Source organism: Pinus tabuliformis, chromosome 2_2, assembly GCF_031772625.1.
Source record: "Pinus tabuliformis cultivar Carrire ecotype Pingquan chromosome 2_2, CPIR1, whole genome shotgun sequence".
In the NCBI taxonomy this organism is placed as follows: Eukaryota; Viridiplantae; Streptophyta; class Pinopsida; order Pinales; family Pinaceae; genus Pinus; species Pinus tabuliformis.
In genome coordinates, this window is record NC_142300.1 from 957,349,490 (window position 1) to 957,375,821 (window position 26,332).

Sequence of the window (26,332 nt, forward strand, 5' to 3'; positions counted from 1 at the left end):
TTTTGGATGCTTCCCCCTGTTCTGGATGCTTCTTGGACACTTCCGCCTATTTTGAACGCTTCCCCTTGTTTTGGACGCTTAGTAGATATATTCACAATTTACTACTTTTGTCATAGATTACTCATTAGACTTGTAGGCTTGTGAATTTGAATTTTGAACCTTTTTTGTCTTGGCGGTGACCAAGTGACATATTTTGTAAACATTATTATTTGAATTTTGGACATGACAAATGTTGACAGTTGCTCACTTGCTAGATAAATCATAATATACTCTATGTTTTATGTTTTATAATATGCTTAAATGTTTTATGTTTTATAATATGCTTAAAAATTTGATGTATGTTTGTAATCACTAGAATATAGATGGTTGATGTACATATTAGTAACTACAATGGAATCATGGATGCCATATCTATCTTGATTTATGCAAAAATATGCATGTTTTCATTTCTACAACTAATTTGGTATTTGGGATGTTTGTTTTGAGTATAAATGCAAAATTATAAATATATATATATATAGCAGACGCTTTGCTTCCTAGATTTTTGGAAAATGACGCTTCCGCGTCCCCGCTTCATGCAACATTGGGGAAAACTGGTGCAATAGTTCTAAGGATTTTATTATTATGCAGTTTTCTTAAGCACAACTAGGGTGCCAAACTAGCTCACCCAATAGAGAATTTTACATGGCAGTAATACCTCTTCTCGGAGACAGATATTCAGCGTCTCAACACTAGTCTTCCCCACAAATATATTTCAGGCGCTTCTCCAAGGCTCTGCGTCAACCCCGCTAGCCTCTGCATAGCCCCATAACTCTCCGTATCAGCTCTGTGGCCCTTTGCGTCATCTACGTAGGCCCTTCAGCCTCTGCACAATCTCTAGTTGCCTCTGCATAGTCTCTAGTTGCCTCTGCGTGGCTCCTGCTGCCTCTGCGTAGCCTCCTCAGTCATTGCGCTGACCCTCTGGCACTATCTCTTCCTCTCTGCTATGTACTCACTGCCCCTCGCTGCAACTCAGATCACTTGTTCGATTTTTTTCAGCAAACCTCGCTCCAATTGACCCTCAAGCCTCCTCTTATACTTTTCCTGTTGAGTCTTCAACGACCAAGATTAAGTCCCTAATCAACATCTAAGATTAGATTTGGCGTGATCCATGTCATTTAGAACATTCTCACCCAATTTTATATTAATACCCATTAATATTTTAATTTTTCAAAGTTTAGACTTAGGAAGCCCATTAAAAATATTTATTATTTTAATATCTCTCCAACCAGGTGGAATTTCCCCAAACCATTTCTGGGTCTTGGAGATATCATGTGCCTTAGCCTCTCCACCAGTTTTCATGGCTAGAGCACATCTAATGCTACGACAAATCAACACTCCCTCTCACCGAGGAATGTGCTCTAGTAATGCTCCACCACTGAACATCACACTGATCCTTTAGCATCGGTACCTGTGCTGATGCTGGGCTTGCTGCCCTACATCCACTACATTGTTGCTTCCTGTATGGTTGCCCATGGTTCTACCACTGCCACTGCTACATCTGTACTACAGCTCCCTCTCAACATGCTGCATCATGCTGCCCGTAGCACTACCACTGCTAATTGTTCCACTACAACTCAATTACTGAGAAGTAGGTAACTGGTCTACCCAACTACTAACATCCTTGTCAGTCTGGAAGCCTCCTGATGCTAAAGCTACCTCTGCTGTTATCCTGTGTTCCCTCTGTTGCCTCTGCATTGCTGCAAACACCTTTGTGCCTCTCACACTGTTGCAACCACGTCTGTGCATCTCGCACTGCTGCAAAAACCTTTGTGCCTCTCACACTACTGCAACCCCCACTGTGCTGCTACAGACCCTAGCACTCTAGCATTGCCTTGTCACTCCATCGCATCTTGCTTCTATCAACATCTGTCATCCTGCTACTGTCATTCGAGTCTCCCGTAGCTGGATATGATCCAAGAGTTTAGGCACCTCAAGGATCTTGCCCCACATCTTCTGTAATCCTCCTGACTATAGCTCGATGTCTCCCCACCTCTTCTCTAAAAGTGCATGACCACTCATGGCATAGTTATCATTCGTCTCGACTTCTTTCTCTGTCTTAGCCGAAGCTACCTTGGAGTCAGAAGCCTCTCCCTTATTCTTCTTCCTGGGACACTGGGTTGCATAATGACCCAACTCCCTACAATCTAAGCACTTCACTTTGGAGATGTCCTTCATCTTCCTCTTCCCCTGTTGTCCTACAGATTCCAGAGCCGCATCCTCCTCTTTCTTGATTCAACCACCTTTGCTGCTACTGCCTGCCTTGGTCAACCGTCTAATCTCTTTTTGGTGAAGAGTTGCCCACATCTCTTCCCATCCTGGAAGAATAGCCCTACCCAAAATACCTTAGACAAATGTCTCCCACTCCTCGGAGACTACATTCAGGGCAGTCCTCACAATGAACTCCTGATCCAGTGTGGCCCCTATGGAACTAAGTTGGTCCTGAATCTCCAGCAATCTGAGGAGGTATATATTTATCTGCTCCCTCTTCTGCATCTGATACGACCGCAATTGATTCTCTATAACCATCTTCCGCTGCATGGAAGTGCTCTGATACAATGTCGTCAAAGTATCCCACATCTCCTTTGTCATGTTCTTCTTGGCAATATGTGGTACGACATGATCCTTGACCCCATCAAGGATTATGCACTTTGCCTTCGCCATTGCATCCTCGTACTTCTCATTATCAGTTGGCTCTACTGGGATAGCCATGGTTCTCAAGGAAAAGACCTTGATATGATGTCTATCCAGAATAGACAGGATCCTAGCCTTCCAGATGACAAAGTTGGAGGCCCCTTCCAACCTGTCATGATCCCTCCGTTCATTCATTGCCATCTCGGTCCTCTTCTAGACTCCCTCTGAGTCTCGACTTCCCTCCTGGAAGTTCTCTCCTAGACTCCCTTTGAGTCTTGATTTCCTTGTTGGAAATCTTCCTGCCAACTGTCGATCTGCTTCTCTCCGATCCTCTTTGCAACTGCAACTCGGATCTGGATTTCTTAATTAGAAATCCGTCAAGGCAGCGACTCCCTCTACCTTGATTCTGTCCCATTAGGTACTGCTTTGCTTCGACAACAATAGCACCCCACCAGCGTCCTAATCCACAATCTGCCCACAACTCCCTATGCCCCAACAACTAAAGAAACTGAGTCTTCTAGCTCTGCGCAATCTCAACAAAGGTTGAATCACTCCTTTGGCCAACTTCGTCAAGCCTACCTGACTGAGTAGGATGATGTGGCCCTTCGTGAACCTGTTCTGCCTCTCTCTACCTCTGCGTTGGCCCTCTCTCTGGTTCGAAATGATGACGCAGGCCTCTGCGTCACTCCTTCTCTGTTGCTTTCTACTTAGGAGCAGCTTTGTCTCTTGGGACAATGGCTAATACTGCAAATACTTCTGATTATGTTGGTGCCTTCAATTCTCCTGTGATCTGCAATGCTTTGATACCATGTTGAAATTTCTAAATGTTACCCATTAGAAATCCCTACTGCATTATCTGGTTTATTTCACCTACTTGTTTACTCAACAAGTTATTTATTCATATAAATACTGAAAATAAACACAAATGTAGCCTTAACTCATATACAGATCAACAACTGAAATACTAGACAAACACACAAGGGACACTGTTATTTTTGGACAATCGTCCCCGGAAAAACCCAATGCGGGAAAACCGATGCAACAGTTCTGAGGGTTTTATTATTATGCAGATTTCTTGAGTACAACTAGGGTGCCAAACTGGCTCACCCAACAGAGATTTTTACACGGCAGTAATACCTCTTCTCAGAGACAGATATTCAGCTTCTCAACACCAGTTTGCCCCATGAAAATCCTTCAGGCACTTCTCCAAGGCTCTACGTCAAACTTGCTAGCCTCTGTGTCAGCATTTTGCCTCTCTGCGTTAGCTCTCTGGCCCTCTGCATCACCCACGCATGCCCTTCAGCATCTGCACAGTCTCTAGCTTCCTCTACGTGGCTCCTACTGCCTCTGTGTAGCCTCCTCAGTCACTACATTGACCCTCTGGCACTATCTCTGCCTCTCTGCTATGTACTCACTGCCCCTTGCTACAACTCAGATCACTTGTGCCAATTTTCTCGGCAAACCTTGCTCCAGAAAATCGAACTGACTGATCAATCTTGGTGTATCTCCAACTGACCCTCAAGTCTCCTCTTATATTTTTCCTGTTGAGTCTTCAATGGTCGAGATTAAGTCCCTAATCAATGGCTAAGATTAGATTTGGCTTGATCCATGTCATTTAGAACATTCTCGCCCTGTTTTATATTAATACCCATTAATATTTTAATTTTCCAAAGTTTAGACTTAGGAAGCCAATTAAAAATATTAATTATTTTAATATCTCTCCAAAGGGGTGGAATTTCCCCAAACCTCTGGGTCTTAGAGATCTCATGTGCCTTAGCCTCTCGACCAATTTTCATGGCTAGAGCACATCCGATGCTACCACAAATCAACACGGTGCTACCCCAAATCAACAAGTAAGAGATTCTGGGCTTTTAAGGAGAGTTTTCCCTTGGTTGTAGCAACTTTTTGTTCGCATTTTGCAGGGTAGAGATATAGGGAATTTCTAGGGCTGAATTTTTCTCATTTCTGCAATGTGCATAGCTCACTAGCTGAAGCTTGCGAAGGAGAGAGGAGCAGCTAATTCTGGGAGAGATTGGGGTTGGAGTGAAAACCTATTTTCAAAGGAGAATTTGATTGGAGTTTGGGTGGCTATTCGGTAGTTGTTTGGAGCAGATTTGAGCTGAGCATCTTCAACAGTGTGCAAAGTCTGACTGGCAGAGCCATTTGGCACTTTTTGCGGTCATCTGGGTCAGTCGGAATTGGGCCAAACCCTTTCTAGGTTTTGTTGGGATTTGTATATAGAGGTTGGGGTTAAGTTTTCAGAATTTTCTAAGCAATATACAAGCAAAAACCCATTAGGGCATATACCTAGCCAGAGAGCCAGTTGAACTTTGCACCATTTTGGAGGGCTTCTTCAACATCTGGACTTAACCCAAACCATTTCTAGGTTTTCTGGGTTTTGGGAGAGGAGTTCAACGATGAAATTTCAAAGCATTTTGGGCACTATTTTGAGCAGAATGTCTAGTTCCATTTGGCAGCCTGTAGCATGTTAGTTTTTGTAGCATCAGATGTGTTCTAGCCATAAAATTTTGTGGGGAAGCTAGAATACATGAGATCTCAAAAGCCCAAAAATCATTTTTGGAAATTTTACACAGAAGTGTCTCAATTAGATTATTAACCGATTTTTAAATATTTCCTAAGTCTAAACTTTAGGGAATATGGTTAATTAATTAGTATTAATTGAGATAAGGCGTGAATCATCTAGAAACTCATATGGATTGACCCAGATATGATCCTAGCCATTGATTAAATTTTAATCTTGGTCGTTGGTGCTCCAACAGTGGATTATAAAAAAAAGTCAATGTGGTGATGGAGATCATCTAAGTGTAGATACTCAGTTGATTCGTTAGTTTGATTTTCTCAATAGCGGTAGCTTAGCAAAGAACATAGAGCTAGAGGATGAGTAGCAGGTGGAAGAGGAGAGCAGTAGCATTCCGGGAGGAAGTTTTTCAGTTACCAGTGTTGAAGAATCTAGGGAAATTAGCATTACATAGATTCTTCTATACTTGATAACAATTTGTGAAATGCTTTTACTATTTATCTTATCTTGATCTTCCTCTTATTATGAGTGTGTGTGTTTACTTCATCAAATTGCTACCAAAACAAAGAGACAAAAAAACAAGAAGTTGGCATTCTGCCAGGGACAAAACCTCTCCCTCTTGCAGAGGAAAACCCACACATAATTATTCTTATAGAGATTCTAATTGACGAACACCAAGACCATTATACTTGACTCTCTATGCCACTCCAAGACTAAGACACCAATCCTCTTCCTTTGTTACTACTAAGATCATCATCAAAGCTGCTTCAGGACTACTCCTTTATCGAAATCTTCAACTAGGTTTCCACATATATGACTGATGTATATCCTTAACATCACCGAGATCATGACTGTCTCATGGTTGCACCCTTAACTAAGATTATAATATTACGATCATGTCTTCATTGAGATAATATCACTGCACTCTTGAGAGTATCTTCAAATCAGGTTTATGTCGAGATGGTTTATGCCACTATGGTTTACTTCAACAAAATCTTCTCCTTCACCGAGATTGTGCCTTCAAGGAGGAGTCTCTATGATCATTTCCGAGATCCTGTAAGATATCTCATACAAGTCCAAGATACCGCCTTCACTTAGCTATTCGAGATTTTTTGTCTTACTGTGCCATCAGAAGTCCTGAATACCTCTGAAAACTTCAGAGATATCCGAGATTTTCCTGTGTCTTTTGCGGATACCCCGATTGGGTATATAGAGTGGTTATGTCTCTAGTTTGAGCCGACTTATCTAGGTGAACCGACATGTCATCCTTTAGTTATTTAATATATTTTTGCAAGCTGACATGATGTCTTTTCATCGCTTTGTTTGCAGGCTGCTTCTTTGAAGGATGGTGCTTGTCTTGGAGGGTTGCTTGACACTAGGTTGACTCATGTTCATTACATAAATGCTCAAGAAGAGCTCTTCAATATAATTTTGACTCTTTGACTTTCCTAGACCTATAGAATGAGCAAAAAACTCATTCATATAACTTATAAAAATAACAATTTTTTTTCTTGACAAGTACAAAGATCAAAATTACATTGACAAATACCGAACCTATTTACCCTTTTCTTCAACACTCCCTCTTAGCTAGGGACGTACTTAAAATGGTACTTGGTTATTCTCAATCTGAAGAATTTCTCATAAGAAGAATAGGATTGGTAATCCCATCTACATAGCATCATATCAATCAACATTGTCATAGTGCAAGACCTTGACTAACAGCTCCATCTCTCCATGAGACCATGAGCTACAATGTTGGCAAGACCAATGATTTATAGACACCTTTATCATTGTCTCTCAGGGTACATACCCACCCGGGTGTTCACTGAGTATGACCTTCTAGGACTATTCTTATTTTGGGTTCCCAGCCTTCAAAGAATATCAATCCTCTTGCCCTTTCTTATCTTGGATGCCTTACATATCCTCAAAGAGTATTGGATACTAGATGATTACCCAATCCTCCCATTCTTTCTTCCCAAGTGAAGACAAGAATGTTGTGTCTATCATGTGTCTACAATTCCATTCATGGCCTTCATTTAGACTTACGATTGTTAATCCTGGTCTAGTGCATGACACATGAAATGGAAAAACACAATTGTCACTCCTTCGTAATCAGGGGTGATCTAATTCAAACTCCCTCTTGATCAGGTACCTGTCAGAGCTCCCTCTTAGCTAGGGACTCTTTTATACATCAGCAGCTTCTTCTTCATGGGTTCTTCAACTGCTTGATCAACTTCTCTCTTTGATGTCATGAAATTTAGTTGAGCTTCTTCCTTGTAGGGAAACAACCATCGATCACTTTCCTTCTTATTCCATCATGTCATTCCTTTCTTTATGGAAATTGGCCTTCTTGGCATACATCTGGAACTTTCTTCATATGGCTAATTCTTTTCTCTCCATGCTTCTTTCAGAAGGTTCCATCCATTGCATGAACGCTGGTTATACTTGTAATTACAAGTCTTGTTCTAGTAGCCCTACATGAACTCATCCAAATATTATTAAAGAAATCAAAACATCATATTAAATTAAATCATACCTTACGAGATGGCTCTTCATAATGACATCTTCTTGTAGGTATCAACATCCGGCACACTTATTGACATATCTCCCAAAGATATCCATTGTCAAGGGTCTTCATCTTTTTCAGACTTTCATCAGAGTCTTTATATCTTTCTCGGAGATTTCCTAGTCAAATCTTCTTGGTCTTTGGATGTTGATTTCCTTCGTTAGGGTTGCATATCTCACGATCTCTTCCTTCTTCACACATTTTCTTCCTAGGGGCTTTCAATCAGAGTTTCTTAATTGTAGTCAACCACCTCATACTTCATATGACGACATTTTATGTTGATTTCATCTGGTGTGACTTATGCCTTCCTGCTGTTGATTTGGGGTAGCATCGGATGTGCTCTAGCAATGAAAATTAGTGGAGAGGCTAACGCACATGAAATCTCCAAGCCCCAGCAATGGTTTAGGAAAATTCTAACCGATTTAGCAAATATTAAAATAATTATTATTTTTAATGGAGTTCCTAAGTCTAAACTTAGGAAAAAAAAATATTAATGGGTATTAATATAAACCTGGGTTAGAAGGTTCCAAAAGACATGGATCAAGCCAAATCTAATCTTAGCCGTTGATTAGAGATGTAATCTCGGCCATTAAAGAACCAACAGGAAAAGTATAAGAGGAGGCTTGAGGGTCAGTTGGAGAACACACTAGAGTGATCAGTCATTCGATTTACTAGAACGGGGTTGCTAAGTAAAGTTGAATCAGTGATCAGCAGCGAGGGGCAACGAGTATTGCACAGAGAGGCAGAGATAATGCTGAGAGACCAGCGCAGAGGCAGAGAGGCAGACACATAAGCCAAAGCAAGCCACGCAGAGCCCATCAGAGACAGTGCAGAGGCCAGAGGTCCTACATCATCCACGCAAAGGGCAGCAGGAGTGATGAAATGGGTCCCAGAGGCTGCGTAGTGCCTCAGAGGGTTGACACAGAGGGTTCTGAACCTGACGCAGAGGCCAGGAGCGTTGACGCAGTGATTTAGTGTTATTGGAGAGGGTTTCGTGGGGCAGGTTTTCTGAATACCTGCTTTCAAATAGAGAGGTATTACTGTTGGTTGTTTTCCTCTGCTGGGTGACCTAGTTTGGTACCCAGTTGCACTCAAGGATATACTGCATAATAATAAACCCTCAGAATTGTTGCACCGGTTTTCCCGCATTGGGTTTTTTTGGGGACGAGTTGTCCAAAAATAACTGTCACTTGTGTGTTTGTTTTCTGTCAATGGTTGAGACTGTATTGTGTTTATTTCATTATTTATATGTTTTAAATAACTTGTTCGTAATTAACAAGTAGAAGAAATAAACCAAAAGAATACAAATTAAATTTCTAACAGATATACTTATAAATTTCAACATGGTATTAGAGCGTGGTTGTAGATCACAGAAAAGTTGAAGGCATCAGCTGAAGTAGAGCATTTGCAGCAGAATCAGCTATCCTAAGTGACAGAAGTTGATCCTTGTAGAAAGCGACAGAAGAAGGGTTGACGCAAAGGGACTACGTCATCAGTCCGGGCCAGATAGAGGTCAACACAGAGGCTGAGGAGGGCAAAAAGAAGCTCACACAGAGATCAGGAGGGTTGACGCAATTCGCTGAGGGAGCATTTTTGCCAATTTCGGGATTGCCCAGAGCCTAGAGGTTCAATCCTTCAGTTGCTGGGGCATAGGAAGCTATGGGCAGTTTGCAGGAGTGAAGCTGGTGGGGTACTGTAGACAGAACAATACAGGACAAAACCAAGGTAGAGGGAGTAGCTACCAAGGCGGATTTCTAGCCAAGGAATCTGGATCATTGTTGCAGGTGCACAGAAGATCAGAGAGGTACAACTTGACGATTGGCAGAAGGATTTATGGGAGGGGAATCGAGACTTAGAAGGAGTCTAGCAGAGAACTTCCAAGCGGGAAGTAGAGACTCAGCAGGAGTCGAAAGCAGAACATCTAGAGGGAAGTAGAGAGACTCGGAGGAGTCGATAAAAAGAGCAAAGAGATGGCCATGAATGGGCTAAGGGATCAGAACAGACTGGACAGGGCATCCAACTTCATGGTCTCGAAGGCCAAGATCTTATCCATTCTAGATAGACATTGCATCAAGGCCTTCGCCTTGACAACAGTGGCGATCCTAGTTGACCCAGCTGATAATGAGAAGTACGAGGCGGCAACGGCCAAGGCGAAATGCATTATCCTTGATGGGGTCAAGGATCATGTGGTCCAACATATGTTGATTTGTGGTAGCATCGGATGCGCTCTAGCAACGAAAATTGGTGGAGAGGCTAAAGCATGCGAGATCTCCAAGACCTAGAAATGGTTTGGGCAGAATCTAACCTGTTTGGGAGATATTAAAATAATTAATATTTTTAATGGAGTTCCTAAGTCTAAACTTAGGAAAAATAAAATATGAATGGGTATTAATATAAAACTGAGTTAGAATGGTCCAAAAGTCATGGATCAAACCAAATCTAATCTTAGCCATTGACTAGAGATTTAATCCCGGCCATTAATGGACAAACGAGAAAACTATAAGAGGAGGCTTGAGGGTCAGTTGGAGGACAAACCAAGACAGATTAAGAACTCGATTTTCTGGGGCAAGGTTTGCGGAGGAAATTGAGTGAGTGATCTGAGTTGCAGTTGAGGGGTAGTCAATACATAGCAAAGAGGCAGAGTTAGTACCAAGAGGATCAATGCAAATCCGAGAGAGGGATGTAGAGCCAGCTAGAGGCCATGCAGAGGTAGCTAGGAGCTGCGCAGAGCCAGAGACGGCCAGCGTGTGAGATGCAAAGGGTCCAGGGGCTGATGCAGAGGCTGCAGAAGCTAACACAAACCCCATAGAGGCTGACGTTGGGCCAAAGAGGTTGACACAGGGCCTAGAGGCAGCGCTAGGAGCATTTCATGGGATAGACTAAGAGCTGGAGCGCTGGATAGGGTGATGTAGGCCCTATCAAAGTGACGGAGAGCAAAAAAGCTGCATTGTTGTTGTGGGATCGTTCATCCGATGATTTAGCCGGAATATCTGTCTCCGACTGAGGGGCACTACTGCCGAGGGCATCTCTGTTGGGTGAGCCATTTCTAGCACCCACGTTGTACTCTGAAACTGCATAATAATAAAACCCTTTGAACAGCTGCATTAGTTTTCCCGCATTGGGTTTTCCGGGGACATTAGTCCAAAAACAATAGTGTCACTTGTGTGCTTGTTTACTTTTGGTTGATGATCTGTATGTGTTGATACTGTACTTGTATTTATTTTCAGTATTTACATGGTAAATAACTTGTTAAGTAATTGAACAAGTAGGAAGAAATAAATCATATAGTACAGGAAGAATTTCTAACAGGTTAAACTTAGAAATTCCAACAACATATTGCCAAAAAGGAGACAGCAAAGGAAATGTGGGAGGCCTTGAAGAAGTTGTACCAAAATACTTCCGTGCAGAGGAAGATGTTACTTGAGAATCAATGGCGGTCATACCAGATGCAGAAGGGGGAGCAGATAGATCACTTCCTCAGTCAGTTGAAGGAGATTCAGGACCAACTGACTTCCATAGGGGCCATGCCGGATCAGGAGATGTTGGTGAGGACCGCTCTAAACGCAGTCTCCAAGGAGTGGGAGACATTTGTCCAGAGCATACTGGGCAGGGCCAATCTTCCAGAATTGGAACAATTGTGGGCGGCTCTTCGCCAAGAAGAGATCAGATAACTGAGTAAGACGGGAAGAAGCAGCAAAGGAGTCCGGATCAAGAAGGAAGAGGAAGAGGATACAGCTTTGGCATCTGCGGGAAAGTAGGAGAAGAGGAAGAAAAAGGACCCCTCCAAGGTCAAATGCTTCAACTGTGGGGAACTGGGTCATTATGCGAACCAGTGTCCGAGGAAGAAGAACAAGGGAGAGGCGTCTGACTCTAAGGCAACGCCAGCGAAGGGAGAAAAGGAGGTAAAGGAGGATGACGACTGTGCCATGAGTGCTCATGTACCTCTAAAGAAGAGGTGGGGAGACATCGAGTTGTATTCAGGAAGACTACAGGCGATGAGGGATAGGATCCTTGAGGTATCCAACCTCTTGGATTATACCTTGTTGTGGGAGCCCCGAAGAGAGAGTAGTAGGACTGGCAGATTTCAGTAGAGACGAATGTGGATAAAGTGGCGGAGAGTGCTACAATGCAGGAGTCCCTGGGCAGCGCGAGCCTAGCAGGCTATAGCAGTGCGAGAGGCACGGAGAGTGTTGCAACAGTGTAGGATGGCATAGAGAGGTTTGCAATGGTGCAAGATGCAGGGAGTTGTTGCAGCAACGCCAAGACAATAGAGGGAGAACTTGATAGCGGTAGAGAGAGATTCAGCATCGAGAGTGTTTCTAGCCTGAAATGGATGTCAGAAGTTGGGTGGATCAGTCACTTACTTCTCAGTCACTGAGTTGCAATGAAGCAGCAGTTCGCAATAGCACGATGCAACATGGTGAGAGGGGGTTGCAGTGCAGATGCAGTGTTGGGAGAAATGACCAGGAATAGCACGGATGCAAAGGAAGCTATCATATAGATGTAGCAGTGGCAATGGCAGAGCCATGGGCAGCAGTACAGGATGCAGCAGTGCAGCGGATGTTGGGTGGGGAGGCCTAGCATCAACACAGGTACCGATGCCATATAATCAAAGTGATGCTCAGTGTGGAGTATTACTAGAGCACAATCCTCGCTAAGAGGGAGTGTTGATTTGGGGTAGCATTGGATGTGATCTATCCATGAAAATTGGTGGAGAAGCTAAAGCACATGATATCACCAAGACTCAGAAATGGTTTGGGCAAATTCTAGCCAGTTTGGGAGGTATTAAAATAATTAATATTTTAATGGAGTTCCTAAGTCTAAACTTAGGAAAAATAAAATATTAATGGGTATTAATATAAAACTAGGTTAGAAGGTTCCAAAAGACATGGATCAAGCGAAATCTAATCTTAGCCGTTGATTAGAGATGTAATCTCATTCGTTGAAGGACCAATAGGAAAAGTATAAGAGGAGGCTTGAGGGTCAGTTGGAGAACACACCAGAGTGATCAGTCATTCGATTTACTAGAGAGGGGTTGCTAAGTAAAGTCGAATCATTGATCATCAGCGAGGGGCAGCAAGCACTGGATAGAGAGGTAGAGATAGTGTTGAGAGACCAGCGCAGAGGTAGAGAGGCAGATGCAAAAGCCAGAGCAGGCCACGTAGAGCCCAATAGAGACGGCACAGACTAGAGGGCCTACGTCATCCACACAGAAGGCAGCAGGAGTGACGCAGAGGGTCCCAGAGGCTGCACAGTGCCTCAGAGGGTTGATGCAGAGGGTTCTGAGGCTAACGCAGAGGGTTCTGAGGCTGACACAAAGGCCAGGAGGGCTGATGCAGTGCTTCAGTGTTGCTGGAGAGGGTTTCGTGGGGCAGGTTTTCTGAATACCTGCTTCTGAATAGAGAGGTATTACTGACGGTTGTTTCTCTGTCGGGTGAGCCAGTTTGGCACCAAATTGCACTCAAGGATATACTACATAATATTAAACCCTCAGAATTGTTGCACTAGTTTTTCTGCATTGGGTTTTTCTGGGATGACTTGTCCAAAAATAACGGTGTCACTTGTGTGTTTGTTTTCTTTCAGCTCTTGATTTGCAGATGATTGAGACTGTATTGTGTTTATTTCATTATTTATATGTTTTAAATAACTTGTTCATAATTGAGAAGTAGAAGAAATAAACCTGAAGAATACAGATTAAATTTCTAATGGATAAACTTAAAAATTTCAACACTTGCATCTTTTCAGAGGAGGAGATCCTTTTTCTCTAGATCATGCTTCCAAGATAGAAGTAATGATCCATCTTACCTGCAACTATATGACATGTCATTATAATATTAAACACAAGCATACATACCTTATTTTACCTTCAGGTCATCACGGCTTCTTCCAGCAACTTTCTTGATTGAAGAGATCTTCAATCACTTGATCTGCTTCATGTCATCACATCATTATCTCATGGATTCCATAAGTTGGAATTCTTGTTGAAACACTTGCTTCCTCTCTATGAATTGATGGATTCCCCAACTGGCAGATGTTTCCTTTTTGAATTGATGTATGATGAGCCTTGTCCCATATGACACCTTCCTTTTCTTCAATGTCCACTGAGGTTACCAAGATATATATTCTTCATGTTTGTCTGCCATGTGTTTTGTCCTTCATGATTCCCATGGTGATGTCACGAGCTCTTGTTTCTAATGCTTCCATGATGCCATGATGCATCTTATTATCTTGGTCATATCTATAACACAAGATTTAGGAGCTTATGATAGGATCCTTTTGTGAGGGATACTATCTTACTCATAGGAGAGATTTGATACTCCCTCTTTCCTTGGCCCTTTTCTTTAGCTTCCTCCATATTTCAGTGATATGAGCTTCCAAAATCTTTCTATAGCATTGAATCTTAACTATACTTATTTTTGTCTTTGCTTGAGGACCAACCTTGCCTTTCCTTTCTGCACATGGTTGAATTCTTTTATCCTTTAATACTATAGACTGCAACTTGTCTTTCTCTATCTAGCATAGAGACCACAAATTGTCGAGTGAGGTAACCTTCTTTGTTCATTGATATTTGTTACCTTGCTCATCAATGATGACTACCTTCTTATCATCTTTCCTAGATCTTCATGAAGTTATTCCTTCATTCTTTGATACCTTTACTATTGTGTAGGTCTAAGTGACCTTCTTTACTTTAATTTCCAAGAGTATATCTAGCATTTCATATATCTCTCTTTATGTCTCCTCTTCTGCTATTTAGGTATGAGAGGACTTTTGAGTGATATCATATGAATCCTATGAATCTCTTGATGGATTCAAACAATGATTGACCTTTTCATAGATATCAATGATTTCGCTTTTCTATGAGGATTATGACAATCCTCCTTATTCTATGCAAGGACTTTCGATTATCTAACCGATTTATAAATCCCCTTGCAATCATGAAATCATTTAACCAAATCTGACTATAAAATTGAAAGATACTTACTTGGTGTGTGAAGAGGAGAACTTCACCTTGATGCTTCTTTTGCTTGAGTTGCCCATCGTTAGCATCCTTTCATCACGAGTTCCTTGGATACCTTCTAGCACCATGACATTAGTGGTCTTGACATCACCGAAACAGCTTCATGACTTTCCCAATTTATCTTTAAGGTATTTTTGACTTCAACATATTGTTGACATCAGTGTTTTTAAAACCGGAACTGGTGACCGGACCAGTCCACCTAATGAAATGGTTTACCGACCGGCATCGGTCTAACCGGGATTGGTTTGGTCTAAACGAACCGGTTTTAAAAAAATACATTAAATAATTATTTTTTAATGAAACAAAACTATTTTTAAGATTTAAAACCATGACTCCAAGCCAATAGAGACAAAATATGAAAACTTTGCTCATTTATATACCATGTAAAGGTGAATATATCAAAATGGCACCGAGTGCAATACATATCATAGAAAGGTTTGTTGTTCTGCCTCATAGAATCATTGCAATCAACTACTGCTCTGTTAGGTTGATTTAAGAAGTGTCTTAAAAACTTGATTTGAACAAATTTAACACATCCCAAACCAACAATAGACAAGATGTATGCACTCTACTATGATATCAAGGCATAGTTGTATCCTCACTTTGTTATACAATTCAATGGCTTTAATAACCCATAGACTTTGTGCAAATGTTCCTCTAGCCAAATGATGATTATGATGATACCAGTGAATAGATAAAGTTATAAACACGACTCTTAGGAGTGGATTTCTTCTCTGTGTAATTTTCTCAAACAATTATTTGCAATATGTTGTAGGTGATATTGCAAGTTTCACTTGAGTTTCGATGTTTCTTCCAATGGAAGATTTATGTGGAGAACATAATTTTGTAGACAAGTTGGAGCTTCTTTGTCTCAGTGTAACATATATAATACTTAGTGTGTAGAAATGAACTCCAACTAGCAAAATTTACAAAGTATTTAAAATTTTAACCCAAGTAGAAATAATGTGTATTAACTACATACTGGAATATTGCACAGTCATTATACCCGCCTTCAAAGATGTACAGAGTAAGAGGTAATGAGGGAACCTGGTCAAGTCTGAGAGAATATGACAGTAGCTCTTTTCTGGCAAAGTGATGGCAAACCTCTATCTGAACTTTGAAGTAACATGCAGGTCCAGCCTCTCCTCAAGGTATACACAGCTCCAAAGCTCAGCAAACAATGAGTAACACCAACTCTAGGAAGAAACCAACAACTCAGCCCACTACTAGATAAATATTAGTCACAAAATAAGTATGCAGGCCAGTCTTTTCGTGATCATGGAGAATCACTCACTTCCAAAGTATTTCGTTTCTTTGATTTGATTTGCAAGGGTCTGTTTATAGTTGTTTCCCTTCAACAATGGTAACGACACGCCCACTTCAAGCTTGCAAATATATCAGCAAAACCTCCAGCTAGTAGATAAGGCACAATTTTACTTCAGTGAGTGGCACGTTGTTCTAGAATATGCACAGAGATAACGAGCCCCCCAGCAAGCAACCCATACACTTTAGCAAATAGGCCAAAGTCTCTGAAAACCCACAATCAATGACTCTACAACAGTGTTTTTAAAACAGTCTCTGAAAATGGTGGGTGTGCCTCCTAACTGGACGGTTTAGGACGGCGTTGTGCCAGTTTGATACAAACCGGCCAGTTCTGTCCTAAGCCGGCCAGTTAGGACCGGTTTAGGGCAAAAAAAGGAGAAATGACTGGCCTAACCGAGCTTTTTGGCCGGTTTCGACTGGTGGGCTTGCTAACCGGCCGATTAGACCGATAACCGGTTAGCAAGGCCGGTTTTGAAAACTATGGTTGACATGCTAGTGGTACTATGTTTTGATCCGAGCATCATGCTATTGAGGTCATATTCATAGACAGAATTTGAGACTATGACAAGTATATTGATATGGTACTGCACTGAGACAGTGATGTCTATGTGCATAGAGTTGTGTAGAGATGCAATGTATAAAGCATAGTTTTAAAAACCGGTCTTGCTAACCAGTTACTGGTCTAATCGACCGGTTAGCAAGCCCACCGGTCGAAACCGGCCAAAAACCGGTACTAACTGGCCGGTTTAGGACGAAATCAGCCAGTTTGCATCAAACCGGCCGATTCCATCCTAAACCGGCCGGTTAGAGGCACATCCACTGTCAACTGTAAAAAGTGTATTGCTAACAATGTTTTAGGGGTTTTGGGGGGAAACTAAGGGTGTTTTCCCTCCAAAAAGACCCTCTCCAAGCCTTTAAGAGGCCCCTCTCACTCTCTTTTGTCTCAAACAACTAATCTGGAGTGTTTGTGAGTTTGTTTGTGAGCTTGGAGGGTGTTGAGTTTTTGCTGAAGTAGTCATCTTGGAGTTGGAGTTGGTGCTATTTTGGAGATAGTGTGTAGTTGTCAGTGGAGTTGCCATCTTCAAGAGGAGGCTAAGGAAGCTAGTTTGCATTTCCAAGTAAGGATTTTCACTTAAAAATTCCTCATTTCACTGTTGTCCATTAATTAAATTTTTTTTGTGCTATAAATTTATAAACTTCTCACTTCTATGATCTATCATCTATGCTATGAACTCTCTAGCTCTATGCTATCAAATTTTGTAGCTTGCATGTGCATTTGTTTTCCTACATTTATCTTTGGTTTTCCATGTTGCTTAGCCGCAATTTTCTTTTAAATGGTAGATTTCTTTGCAAATTGTTATTATTTCAAGAAAACATGGCTCCAAAAGGAAAGGACGGTGCATGGGCTCATTGTGATGTAATTGATGGAAAAATGATATGCAAATTATGCCATAAATCTATTGGAGGTGGGGTATTCTTAGGTTGAAACAACACTTGGCTAGGGTAAGAGGCCAAGTAAAGCCATGTGATGCACCAAATGCATTATTAGGTCCTATTAGGGCAGAATACATTTCCAAGCTTGAAAATTTTTATGAGGATAAGGCTAGGGAGAAGGCCATCCAAGATGACATTGCAAGGAAGAGGGAACTATTAGAAGCCATGAAAGAGAGTGGGTATGATGATTATGAGATTCAAGACTCCTCTTCTATCCCTTCCACCAATGACCCCTTTCACTATGTTCATCCTTCTTTTGACCAACCATCAAAAGGAACAAAGACAACAAACATCCAAAGTTATTTCTCATCTTCTGTCAGCATTGCCTCTTCTAATCCCACTTCCTCCCAGCCAAGTTCTCAATCCACTTTGGATCAACATTGGAAAAGACAATGCAAAGAAACTTCTCATCAATACATTGCTAGATGGTTGTATGATTCAGATATCCCATTTAATGTTGCTCGCTCACCTTATTACCAAGCTATGTGGGACCCTGTTATAGCTGCAGGAAAGGGCTTCAAAGGCCCTAGTATGCATGACTTGAGGGCAGCGCTTTGAAAAAAGAGATATCTTCCATTGATGAGTATTTGGTTTAGTTTAAAGATTCATGGCTCAAAATAGGTTGTTCCATCATGTCAGATGGATGGACCGATGGAAGGAACCGCACTATCATTAATTTCCTTGTTTCTTGCCCTCAAGGAACCATGTTTTTGAAATCAGTTGATGCATCTGATAAGGTAAAGGATGCAGCCCTTCTATTTGAGATTTTGGATAACATTATTCAGGAAGTTGGGAAGCAGCATGTTGTGCAGGTCATCACTGATAATGCCTCAAACTATGTTCTTGCTGGAAAGATGCTTGAGACCAAATATAAGACCATATTTTGGACTCCATGTGCTGCACATTGCATAGACCTCATGCTTGAGGATATAGCCAAAGTGGAGAGGGTAAAAGACACTGTAGATCATGCCAAGTGCATTACAAAATACAGTTACAACCACTCATGGGTATTGAGCCTAATGAGGAAACGCACTAGGGGCAAAGAGCTTGTTAGGCCTGCAATTACGAGATTTGCAACTCACTTCCTCACGTTGCAATGTCTCAATGGTCAACATAAAAACTTGCAGAAAATGTTTTCCTCTGAAGAATGGTCTGAATCTCGGTGGGCTTGTAGACCAGATGGAAAAGACACCAAAAAGAAAGTGTTAGACACTTATTTTTGGAAAAGGTTTCTAGAGCTTGTGAAAATTACCGAGCCCTTTTTTAAGGTGCTAAGGATGGTGGATGGAGAAATATTGGCCATGGGATACATTTATGAGGCTATGAATCAGGCAAAGGAGCAGATACGGGTAGCTTAAAAGGACAGGGTAGCTAAATATGGTTGTATATGGGAGATCATTGATAACAAATGGAACAATCAACTCCATTGTCCTATACATGCAACTGGGTATTTTTTGAACCCAAAGTATCATTATAAAAATCGGCTAGGAGATCTGCATGATGGGGAGATCAGAGCTGGATTGATTGATTGCTTGGAATGCATGGTCCCTAGCCATGCAGACCAGTTGGAAATACATAGATAGCTTACTGTTTTCAATATGGCATTTGGTACTTTTGGCAAAAACTTGGCAAAGATGGCAAGAGATGTGGACCAACCAGGTAAGCAATTCCAATTTCCAATTTGTTTTTCTTTTCAAGTTGAAATTGTTTACGTTCTTTACAATTCAAATTATAAACTAAGTTACTAACTAATGTCTTTTTCTTTGCAGCACATTGGTGGGAGTCATTTGGTGGACAGTGTCCTCAATTGCAAAGGTTTGCAATTAGAGTCCTCAAGTCAAACTTGCAGTGCTTCAGGTTGTGAGTGCAATTGGTCTGTTTTTCAGTGCATACACACAAAGAAGAGAAACCGTTTGGAACAAAAACAGTTAAATGATCTTGTTTTCGTGCAATACAACCTTCGACTGAGGAGGAATCGAATGATGAGCAAAACACCTGATCTAGATCCCATTACGTTGGATGATATTGATCCAACATCAGAATGCGTGGAGGAGACTGAAGTTGTGTTTGAGGCTGATTTTGATATGGACATGGCTTTAGCAGGGGATGAAGCAGATTATGTGGCGGCATCAGAACCAGAATCAGTAGCGGCATCAAGGAAAGACAAAGAACCAATGGAAGGCACTAGTTGTGTAGGTCGGAAAACTCGTGCTTCCATTAGGTCAACTTCTATTGTCATTGGTGGCATTGATACTGAGGTTGCAGATCAGGCTGAGGCATCCTCAGACTCTGAACCAGATGATGTCTATGTAGCTCCTGATGATGATCCTGTGTCTAGTAGTGGTGATGAACTTGATGATTGATCATGTGTACACTATAGACTTGTAGTAGGCCAATGGCCTCATAGCTTGCAACATTGTTTCTAGACTTTATAGGCCATTTAGAGCCTCATTTCTTATGTATTTTGCTATTTTGTCGATGATATGTATTGCACTCAGTGCCATTTTGATATATTTAGCTTTACATGGTATATAAATGAGCAAACTTTGCATATTTTGTCTCTATTGGCGTGGAATCATGGTTTTACGTCTTAAAAATAGTTTTGTTTCATTAAAAATGAATTATTTAATGTATTTTTTTAAAACCGGTTCGTTTAGACCAAGCCAGTCCCGGTTAGACTGGTTCGGGTCGGTAAACCGGTTCATTAGGTGGACCAGTCCGGTCATCGGTTCTGGTTTTAAAAACATTGGTATAGAGAGCCCAAACTTGTCACTGAATAACATAACTAAATTGTGGGTGGCACTGTATAGACTCTCTCATCACCGAAACTACCTTGATGTAATAACTATATTGAGACAGTGATGTAACATGGATTGTGAGAGGTATTCCTTGGATTACTTCTGCAATATATATATATATATATATATATATATATATATATATATATATATATATATATATATATACACTTGAGACTATCTTTTATGGCATGGAGAAAGTTCAGTGATCAAGAAGTGAGGATCACTGATATACTCCATCAAACTGAGCATGAGTTGAGTGCATGACTGTAATTACTGAAGTTGATACTCCATGACTGTTGTAGACCTATTTGTTGTATACTTGCTCCCTTAATCCTTTCAATAGGCTTTGATGTCCTTGAAGACAGATCCTTGTATGTCTCTTTTGCTGCCCTTCATTTGACTTCAGTACCATAGCTCTGATACCATGTTGTGGAATCTAGGGCAGTTAGCATTAGATAGATTCTTCTATACTTGATAACAATTTGTGAACTGCTTTTACTATTTATCTTATCTTGGTCTTCTTCTTATTATGAGTGTGTGTGTTTACTTCATCAAATTGCTACCAAAACAAAGAGACAAGAACACAAGAAGTTGGCATTCTGCCAAGGCCAAAACCTCTCCCTCTTGGAGAGGAAAACCCACACATAATTCTTCTTATAGAGATTCTAATTGATGAACACTAGGATGATTATACTTGACCCTCTATGCCACTCCAAGGACAAGACACCAATCCTCTTCCTTTGTTACTACTGAGATCATCATCATTGCTGCTTCAGGACTGCTCCTTTATCGAAATCTTCAACGAGGTCTCCACATATATGACTGATGTATGTCCTTAACTTCACCGAGATTATCATTGTCTCATGGTTGCACCCTTAACTGAGATTATAGTCTTATGACTTTGTCTTCATTGAGATCATATTACTGCACTCTTGAGAGTATATTCCCATCATGCTTATGACAAGACCATTTATGCCACTGTGGTTTACTTCAACGAAATCTTCTCCTTCACCAAGACTATGCCATTAAGGAGGAGGCTTTGTCATTATTTTCGAGATCCTGTGAGATATCTCAGACAAGTCCGAGATAATGTCTTCACTTAGCTATCCGAGATTTTTTGTCTTACAGTGCCATCTAAAGTCCTGAACTATACCTCCGAAAGCTTCAAAGATGTTTGAGATTTTTCCTATGTCTTTTGCAGATACCCCAGCTGGGTATATATAGTGGTTATGTCTCCAGTTTGAGCTAACTTATCCAGGTGAACCGACATGTCATCCTTTAGTTATTTAATATATTTTTGCAAGCCACCATGATGTCTTTTCATCGTTTTGTTTGCAGGCGTCTTCTTTGAAGGACGTGCTTGCCTTGGAGGGCTGCTTGACACTAAGTTGACTCATGTTCATTACATAAATGCTCAAGACGAACTCTTCAATATAATTTTGACTCTTTGACTTTCCTAGACCTATAGAATGAGCAAGAAACTAATTCAGATAACTTATAAAAATAATAATTCTTTTTCTTGACAATTACAAAGATCAAATTTACATTGACAAACACTGAACCTAGTTACTCTTTTCTTCAACACCCAGAAGAGTCAAAGGAAGGAAGGTCGAAATCTACAGAGGCCTCGTGTAGGCTCTGCGTAAAGGGTGACACAGGTAGCTCAGCGCAGAGGCTGGGGAAGCTATTTCAGAGGAAGAAAATAGCTGTGGGGTGAGAGAAAATTCTCATAATATTTTTGCTAGTATTTTTCTTTAGATTAGATTGTCAGCTGGGCATCTAAATTATTGTAACTCAGAATTGTTGCTGAACATTAATAATAAAAGCCTCATCTGCTACAACGATTTTCCCAAGTTTTGTTTTTCCGAGGACAATTGTCCAAAAATAACTATGTCAAATTTATTATGTGTGTGCTAGAATTTCTCAGTTTCTAGTATTTTATTTCCACAGTATTTTTATGGTGAAAATTGAAACTACGATTTTATTCATTGTTTGTCGTAGCAAACAAACTGCATATATAATTTTTGAGTTAGAAGAATAATTTCCAATAGCTGCAATAGATAAAATTTCACATGGTATCAGAGCATAGTTGACCAGCCGAGAAGCTCGGAAGCAGAGAAAGGAATTTCGCTATTTTAGAGGGGGCAGCAGATCGAAATTCCTAGAGAAACTGCGCAAAGCCCAGAATAGGAAGTTTGAGTTGCTAGGGCAACAACTCGAGTTGCTAGGGCAACAGTTCAAGTTTCTAGGGCAGTAGTTCGATTTTTCAATTGATTCCAGTGGTCAGAGGTAGCAATTGCAACTCATATTTTCATTGAGCAGAATCCTAGTTGGACGTAGAGAGATTTTGTTGCAGGCTGTAGAGCAAAATCTATGTCGGGAGGAAAAGAGGAATAGCACACTAAATTTGTTCAACTGTAGCCATGGACAGAAGTAACATTCAGGGGACTTCAGATTTGTCTTCCAGATTGGAAGAAGAATTTGCTTGCTTAGCAGGATCAACTTCACAGGGAGTTGGGTATATAAAGAGTGGAGCATCAGCTCACATGACAGGGGTTAGAGAATATTTCTCTAGCTACAGAGAGGAGCAGATGGATTTCCAAATTCCTATGGGAAACAAAACAAAATGTACTCAAGTAGGGAGAGGTACCATAGATTTTTAGGGAGAGTCAGGAGCAAGCACCAACGCTTCATATGTATTGCATGTGCCACGATTGGATATGAACCTGATTTCAGTATCCCAATTACAAGATAAGAGGTATGATATTCTCTTCGTGGGGAAGAAAGTGTATGTCAAACACCTGAGCTGCAAAAAGGTAAGACATATTATAGTTCAAAGTATCAGGTTGTACTGGTTACAAATCGATTCTCCAATGACATTGATAGGCAGTAACAGTAGCAGTGGGAAGGAGCTAAATGAATTATGGCACAGGAATGGGACATCTACACCATGGAGCACTCAGGATGCTCAAAGAAACTATAACAGGAGTTCCTAAACTTGGAACTGAACACAATGATGTGTTGAGGATGCGTACTTGGGAATTAAGCTAAGGTGGCAATTCCAAGAAATGACAACAAAGCTTATGGCATGTTAGGACATATACACTTACATATTTGTGGCCTGATATCCACTAGAGCTCTCAGCAGTGTCAAATATTTCGTCACCTTTATTGATGATCATTCCAAGAAAACCTAGTTCTACTTCTTGAAGACCAAGGATGAGGTCTTCAATCATTTCAAAGAGTTTAAAGCTCTTGTGGAATATGCGACAGCGAAAAAGATCAAGGTGCTTTGCTTAGTAATGGTGGAGAATATATTGATAAAGACTTCACAGATTTTTGTGCGAAGGAAGGCATCAAGAGAGAATGGACAGTAGCATATAATCCACTGTAGAATGGTGTAGCGGAGCGGAAAAACATAACCATTGTTCGAGCTGCAAAGGCTATGATATATGACCAGGATCTACCCAGATTTATATGGGCAGAATCATGTTACACAACAGTGTATATTTAGATCAAGACTCCTCATAGAGCATTGGGGAAGACCACGCCAGAAGAAGTCTTCACACGGAAGAAGCTAGAAGTCATCCACCTTAGAATTTTTGGCAATGTTGCTTATTATCACGTGCTAGATGATAAAACAACCAAATTAGATCACTGCAGAGAAGGGGTTTTTTGTTGGGTACAGCGAAACCTCAAAGGCATTTAGAATCTACAATTCCTAGCAATTGGAAGATAGTAGTAAGGCGAGACATGATGTTCATGGAGCACCGAGCTTTCAGGAGGTCTCGTGAGATGCCTGCAAGTGATCAGGATCAGTTGATAGAAGCTCCTTTAGCCTAGTAGCAGGAGCAGGGAGTGGCTCAGCCTAGTAGGTGACCAGTACCAATAGTCACAAGGGTCAAGTACTGTGACCAGTACCATATTTCCTCAGGTGCAAGAAATCTGGAGAGTTCTTAGCAGATGGAGTAGCAAAGATAGGATGAGGAGTTGGCAGAACCTCCCATGTCTTGTGGTCGAGCCAACAAAGAGGTTCGTCAGACATTAAGAGATGCAGAGGATTTTACTAGAACTCCTAGGACGAGAAAGAGACGAGACAGAAAGCTTGACAACTACCAAGCATTGGTAGCTTAGGTTGCAGAACCTTCCATCTTTTAGGAGGCCGCACAACATCAGGTGTGGGTAGATGCCATGGTAGAAGAGTATAGCTCTATCATGACGAATGATGTTTGGGAGGTAGTTCCAAGGCCAGAAGACAGATCAGTTGCAGTTCGAGGTGGATCTATAAGATCAAATATGCACAAAAGGAAGGGATAGACTATGAGGAAACCTTCGCCCCAGTTGCCAGATACACTTCTATCCGGTCAATTATATCTCTAGCAGCTCAGATGGGATGGCAAATTCACCAAATGGATGTCAAGACAACCTTCTTGAACGGAGAGATAGAGGAGGTAGTGTACATAGAATAGCCAGAGAGCTTTAAGACTTAGGAGAGCTGCACGCATGTGTGCAAATTGAAGAAGACTCTATATAGGCTCAAGTAGGCTCCAGGGCATGGTATGGTAGAATTGATACCTACTTGCAGCAGATGGTGTTCGTCAAGAGTGACGCAAATCCCAACCTCTACTATTTAATGGTAGAGAATGAGCCCCTGATTCTAGTTTTGTATGTGGATGATCTATTCTTGATAGGATCATCAGAGCTCATAGAGGATTGCAAGAGGAACCTAGCAGCAGAATTTGACATAAAGGATTTGGGGTTGATGCACTATTTCCTAGGTTTGGAGGTGTGGCAAAAGGATGGGGAGATCTTCATTGGGCAAGGAAGATATGCTACAGATATTCTGAAGAGGTTCAAAATGCAAGATTGCAGACCAATGTCTACACCCGTGATTACCAACTAGAAGAAGATAGACGCATTAGATGACAAGGATGCCGACCCCACCTTGTATACACAACTCATTGGGTCTCTCATGTATCTGGTCAACACTACGCCAAACATTTGCTTTGCAGTCAATAACCTTGGTCAATTCATGGTGGAATCGAAAAGGGTACATTGGGCAGCAGCGAGGCATATTTTGAGGTACATTCGTGGCACAATGGAGTATGGGTTGAAATATACTCAAGAGGATAACATCAGAGTTTGTGGGTATACATATGTAGATTGGGAAGGCAGTTGAGTGGACAAGAAAAGTACCTCCGGGCACTGCTTCAGTGTTGGATCAGGGATGGTTTCTTGGTGTAGCAAGAAGCAGAAGTCAGTAGCACTGAGCTCTGCAGAAGCAAAGTATATGGCAGCCAGCACAACTACGTGTGAAGCTATATGGCTTTAGAAGCTGCTAGTAAGCCTGTTCAGGTAGAGGACAGAGGCGACTAGTGTCTATTGTGATAATCAGAGTTGCGTAAAGCTCTCTGAGAATCTAGTGTTTCATGACAGGTTGAAGCACATTGATATTCGGTGTTACTTCATTAGAGATTGTGTACAGTGAGGAGCAATCCAGCTACAGTGTGTTCCCACAGAAGAGCAGGTTGCAGATATACTCACTAAAGCTCTAGGTAGAGCTAAGTTCGTCTATTTTAGAGAACAGATGGGTATGGTGGAGAACTTGTTTCAGTAGTAAGGACAGGCTATTTTGGATGTTGCAGATGTTTTAATTGTAGCAACAACATATGAGAGGGAGTTACAGTGCAAATGCAGTGTTGGCAACAGTATGGCAAGGTCAGCAACAACACATGCAGCATATATCATAGTTGCGCAGTGGTTGGTGGGCAGTATGGTCAGACATCAACAGCGTGATAGGAGATGAGGCAAAAACACGGTGTTGCTACAGGGTGTGCAGTAGCACGAGAACGCATTCCTCGCTAAGAGGTAGCGTTAGTTTTTGTAGCATCGGATGTGTTCTAGCCACGAAATTTTGTG

At 41.3% G+C, this 26,332-nt stretch overlaps 1 protein-coding gene across 4 annotated transcripts in view; it reads right to left on the bottom strand.

Moving 5' to 3' along the window:
• LOC149196394 (uncharacterized) overlaps window positions 1–26,332 on the bottom strand; it is a 491,550-nt gene that overhangs the window by 85,488 nt on the left and 379,730 nt on the right. The window lies entirely within an intron of this gene.